The sequence below is a fragment of the Rosa chinensis genome, chromosome 2 (genome assembly GCF_002994745.2).
Source record: "Rosa chinensis cultivar Old Blush chromosome 2, RchiOBHm-V2, whole genome shotgun sequence".
Classification (NCBI taxonomy): domain Eukaryota; kingdom Viridiplantae; phylum Streptophyta; class Magnoliopsida; order Rosales; family Rosaceae; genus Rosa; species Rosa chinensis.
This window is the reverse complement of record NC_037089.1, coordinates 69,355,092-69,361,303: the sequence shown is the minus strand read 5'-3', so window position 1 is coordinate 69,361,303 and position 6,212 is coordinate 69,355,092.

Genomic DNA, 6,212 nt, shown 5'->3' with positions numbered 1-6,212 from the left:
ATAAGTAAGCATATAGGGATGAAATTTACGAAAATAACAACTAAAACAAATAAGCAAAAACGAAAAATAAAAGATAAGGATAAAGAAAGCAAATCTGATTTGCATGGGTTGCCTCCCAAGTAGCGCTTGTATTTTGCGTCTTGCAGCCAGACGGTACCTACATTAAATAAAGTTAGTATCTATAATTAACAAAGAAATACAAAATAAAAACAAGTATAACTATTAATTACAAACTACAAGTAAAATTAACAAGTATATTGTACAAAAGACACAAGTTAAGTACAAGTGAGTATAAAACGTGAAAAGTATTTTTACAAGTATCAAAGTGTGAAACAACAAAATAATTTACACGTATAGAGTATTCACAAGTATTTCTTTTATTATAAACATTATTGATATCGAATCAAATTCCAAGCGGTAAATCAAGTGGACGTGCGGCCCAAGTATAGTCGCCTAGACACAAACTCCCTTTCAAATCATTTGGGCAACCTTACTGAAATGGCCAGGTGGGGGAGGACGAACACGAGAGGAAAAATCCATTTTGGCATGAGCTACTCCCACATTGTGGTTTATGCCCATTTGCAAGCACTTCTGGATTCAAAAACCCGTCATGAACGTTGTCCCCTTCCTAGACACCATTCCACATAGGCTATACTTACTAAGATGAAAAAGTTCATAAGTGTGAAGACAGTTCAACAAGTGTTAATAAAGGCCGCCCTCAACCTTAAGGGACATGAGCTAGGTACCAATAAGGGGTTTAGGCCAATATTAACAAAAGAGACTTCACCTATTCCTCTCAATTTACAACCTACAATTAAAATTCGTGTTCAATAATATAAATAACATCCTAGTTAATTTAAACTAAGTTTCAAACAATTTATATACAACAAATATATACAATAAATGACACAATTTAGCAAGTGATTTTTCAGTCCCCGGCAACGGCGCCAAAAATTGATGCGCTTTTAGGAAGCGCGCAATTTAACCCTGAAATATCGTTAGTAGTATAAGCAAATAGGGATCGTTCTATTCCGGGGATTGAGGGTACACCTGTAATTGTGTAACAAATAAAGAAAAGTATTATTTACAAAAATAAAATAAAGAATATAAATATATACAATTGTATAAACAAATAAAGAATTAAAATAATAAAGTATTATTTACAAAAATAAATAAAGAATAAATATATACAAGTAAACACAAATAAGGGGGGGATTAGGATTCTTAAAATTAAAATTAAAATAAATAAAATAAAGAAAATGTAAAAACATATATACAAGGGTGGAACGCAAGGAACAAAGATCAAAATCAATTCCATGTAATCAAATTCGATTCAAACCCTATAATTGTTCTTCCAAGTCATGAGAGAGGAGTTGATCATGTGAAACATTCGAAAGCAAATGATTTCCCATATTTTACTTTTCAATGCTAATTAACCTAAGCGAAAGCACCTAGATTAATCCTATCAAACATGCAATCAAACCCTAGAAAGCTAGTCAATCATGTCATGTTTAACGCATTACACATAGAGAAAGGCTATCAACTCAAGTGTACAACTTAGTATGAATAAGTTCACCTAATTGCAATCCTCTTCAATTAAATTCGATTCTTGTCCAGAACCTTTACTACTTTGATTCAAGTTTACACAAAACGAAAAGTCGATTTCATGTTCTTAAACCTAGCACCAATTACATGCAAATCCTATAAGTGTCGACCCAAATAAGATAAACATATAAAAGTTTTCTGTAAAGCAAATTCAATCGAACAAACTCACATAAGCAACTTAGAATCACAATTATGGAATTCGAAAACTTTATTTAAACATAGAAATTGGGCTTAAACTTTGCCCTAAACATTATTGTTAACTAGAATTCATAGTTTTACAAAATCAAACAAAGAAAACAAGAGAAAGGATATAATACACCTTGAAAGATGAATGATAAAGCCTTGAGACGAAGAACTTGAAGATCCTTGAAAGCAAGCAATCTTCTAGGGACGACACAAGGGTGGATGGCGGTTGGGAAATTGATGTATTGCATGGCTTCTCTTTCTCTTGGCTTGAAAATGAAGAACAAGAAAACTAGAGAATGGAAAAGAAATATGGAGAGGAAATGGAGAGACAAGGAGATGGAATGGATGAAGGAATGTGTAGGAAATGGTGCCTAAGGAAAATGGAGAGGAAATGGTGAGACAAAGAAGATGAGATGGATGAAGGAATTGGTATAGGAAATGGTGACTAAGGAAAATGGAGAGGAAATGGTGAGACAAGAAGATGGAATGGATGAAGGAATTTGTGGGAAAATGGAAAGGAAATGGAGGGACAAAGAAGATGAGATGGATGAAGGAATGTGTTTTAGAATGAGAGGAGAAGGTGTTTATATAGGGAAGAAAAAGAAGAGTGAAATGATGAGTGGAAGAAAAATAATGAAAGTGGAGTATGAAAGTGATTTGTAAAATATGGAAAAGAAAGAGAAATGATGAAATGAAAGCAAAGCATGAAGGTGCAGCAACATGGAAGTGATGATGATCTATTAAAGAGATTGTAGAAAAAATATATCCAAGGAAAAAGAGAAAAGCATCTAGCTTTCTTCATGTGGGTGGGAAACATGAATATGTGGTGTTGAGCTGTTTTCAGGTCAGTTTCTTTCCCTTTATTCCTTCAATTATTTCTCCAACAAGACTTCATTATATGCCTTTGACTTCTTCATATGAAATGTTCCACTATGAGTGTAGATCATCCTGAAAAATTTTCAGAGCTTTCATCCATGTGGTTGGGTCGGAAATGCTGCTGGACCTCTTACAGGTCCAGTTTTCCGGTTTTGCTTCTGTAGAGAATTGGGCTGATTGTTTGAAGGCCTTCCACTCATATTTTTCTCTGGCACTCTTCATAAGAAATGATCCTTTGGGTGTCTAGAATGGATCTGGAAGGTTTCAGCTCATTTGAAGTTCATTTGGTCAGGTGGCCGCTCCTTCTTCCTTGCTTGGCTTGGTTTCTCCTAGCCGGAGTAGGAATATGTGTAAAATTGATCTTTTAGTACATTTCCATTTTTCTCCATCATTTCCAGGTAATTATGGACCTAACGCTCATTTCACCTTCATCTACTCCAATGTACCTAAAAATAGAAATTGAATTAAAAATCGATTTAGTTAAGGAATTAACTAAGCAAAATGTGAGGAATTAACTATTAAAATACCGCATTAAAATGCTCCTATCAAATTCCCCCACACTTAGCTTTTGCTAGTCCCTTAGCAAAACAAAACAAAAAAAATCCAAAATAGAACAAAGACTTGACAAAAAGCAAGAAAATGACTCTATTGCTCCTAACTGTTGTCTCAGAGACTCCAAACTCATGGCTTTCACGTTAAACACTTAATCAAAATCACAAAGATAATTCCATGGTTAATAAACCTGTGACATTCATATGACTAAGCAAGATATGGAGAACTTAAGTTATACAGTGAATGATAGCATGTTTCGAACAAGTCCAATCCAAACTTACAGGGCATACTCTCGATTTTTCTCTCAGAAATGGCTATGCTTAAAAGCTTCACACTCAAGTATATGCAAGAGAACAAATTGTAAGGCAACAAACAGCTTGCATATTTCATCAATAAACACATTTTGTGAAGAATTTTTAAAGACCTCATGAAATGACTAAGTGCACAAATGGACCTAAACCATAAGCTCGACTGCGTAACTGACTCCACTAACCAAAGACTGCCCATCTCAAGGATCAAGTCAGCACTTAAAACAGGTTGTAATGGGGCTAAGCTAGGGTTTTCGAAATGAAGATTAAGGATACAAAAAAATCCTAAGGACCTAGCAGAGCATATAAGGACCACCTTATGTCACCATTTTTATGGGCTTATCATTGTTTTTGGGCCCAACTTTCACTCTAACAAATATGGAAATGGACAAAGGCATAATTTTCAACCTTGAGCCTTCTACAAATTTGCAAGTCCAAAACCACACTTCAACATTTTCCCAAGAGTTTTCTTTTCAATTTTTCTTCTCTTTTGCCGCTTCTCTTTCTTTCTTTTTTTTTTTTTTTTTTTTTTTCAAGGCAAAATTTTTTTCTTCTTTTTTTTCTTCTTGGATTTTCCCCACCCCATACTTGTCTTTCATTGTCACCCCTACATACTATGTCATGCTCTACTAAGTCCTTAAGACAAGGGTAGAGATATCCTGTACTAAGCTCATGGTAGGGTAGTGAGGGTGATGAAACAAAGGTTTTCAACGTAGGCTCAAAGGGGTTCATTCTAAGGAGTCCCACGACGGGCACAATTGGGGACACATGCTTGTTTGGCTTTGGTGGTTATCCTAATGCCTTCTATCCTATCCAGGATCAGTGCATATTATGGCATACAAGTTTTGACAGTCACAACAGTCGAGTTCTAGTATTCTCTAGTCCATTAAAATCTATGGCACATGATCATTGGATTTTCAAAGAAAGATGAGGTTTAGCAAATACAGCCATGAAATTCTGAAATTATCAGTAAGCACTCAAAAAGAAAGTATTTTAGCTCAACAGCTCACTTGGGTCAAATGAATCAGACTTAATCCTAGCATGCTTAATGAACCAAGTTACAATCCTATCTCAAATCTTCATACAAGCATCACAATGTCGATTAACCACAGAATTCAATTAAGTCCTATTTTGATTGTGAAAACCTTCAGCCATGAATTCGGAGACATGTTCATCCTAGACGTTAGGAGCATCCTAAGACTCAAACACACAAACAAAAACACTCTAAAACCAACAATTTTTTTTTTTTTTTTACAATTTAATTTAATTTCAACACTTAGGTACTGGAACAGGGAGTCTCGATGTGCAATGGGACTGAAACAGCTACCCTTTTTCAAGACTATGTTTAATCCAATATACCTTAGTGTATCACAACATCAATTAAAAACACAATAAAAACACAATCCAACATCAACTATTTTTGTTTTTTTTTTTTTATATATACTAACTACTAAAAACACAATAAAGCAATAATCCGTCCCCCATACTTAATTCATGCATTGTCCTCAATGTATAACAAATATAAAGCATGCAAAGCATAAATCAAGCATAGAAGAGAAAGTTAACACAACGAAACCTAAAACAACTTAAAATTCATGAAAAAAAAAAAAAAAAAAAATAGAAGGAAGAGTTCAAGAAAGCAAATCTGCGTTTGATGGCTCCTCCACAGATACGGTTGAAATGGGTTGCCTCCCATGCAGCGCTTAATGTTTAAAGTCTCTCAGCCTAGACTTGTACCTCCATTTACTCCTTTGGAGGAGCGGTATGCGGGCGAGTGGCAGCCCTCTTGCTGGTTTCAGCCTTCGGAGGCGGGTCCTCATGTTGTGATGCAGTAATGTCCTTGCGAGGAAACCCAGGAGGATAACTCTGCAAGTTATTGACTTCCTGAGCAAGCTTGTTTATTGCAGTGTGACAGCGGATCAAAGAGCAGTTCATCTCAGAGATGTAATCGATCATGCAATTGACTCTCCAATCTGTCACCATAATACCATCGCGGAGAGAGGAACGCAAATCATCAATCGAATCCGTCAAGCTTTCCAGGGTGGCCATAGGACGAGGAGCACGAGCAGCTGGTGAGGAAGAAGACTCTCCGGGATGCAGTCTGGGAGAGCGACGAGGCAGAGGAGGGGGACTGCGGGTACGCTCACGGATAGGACGATGGTCCCATGGACGAGTAAGCCCAGCTCTAGTGGCCGCTTGACGACCTTCTTCTTCCAAAGAGAGAACACGGCGTTGATTGACGCCCCTGCGAGGGGTAACCTTGGTTCGAGCCATGAGGAAGTAGAAGAAATTTGAAACTGCACGCTCTAGACAAACCTTAGTAAAATCTGGAGGAGACAAAAAAGGATGTATATGTAAAGCACAAAATAGGGTAGAAATCTCAACAGGCACACGGTTTTAACAAAGCTTCTCCGGGAAGGAGAAGTGTTATGACAGTTCACGGCCCAAGAAACTCCCCCACGTGTAAATATTCCTTTCTTTTCCTGGATTTATGGCATGCTTTCGGCTATAGCTCCTCGAGATTCGTTTGATTCCCCCACGCGTCCTTCTTTTCCTTGATTCACGGCAATTAAACCTGCTTTCGGCTGTAGCTTGTCTGTCACAACTCCTCGAGATTTGTTTGGTTCCCCCACGTGTCTTCCACGCGGCAACAGCTTTTCCGTGTTTGCGGGTGACTTTAATCCA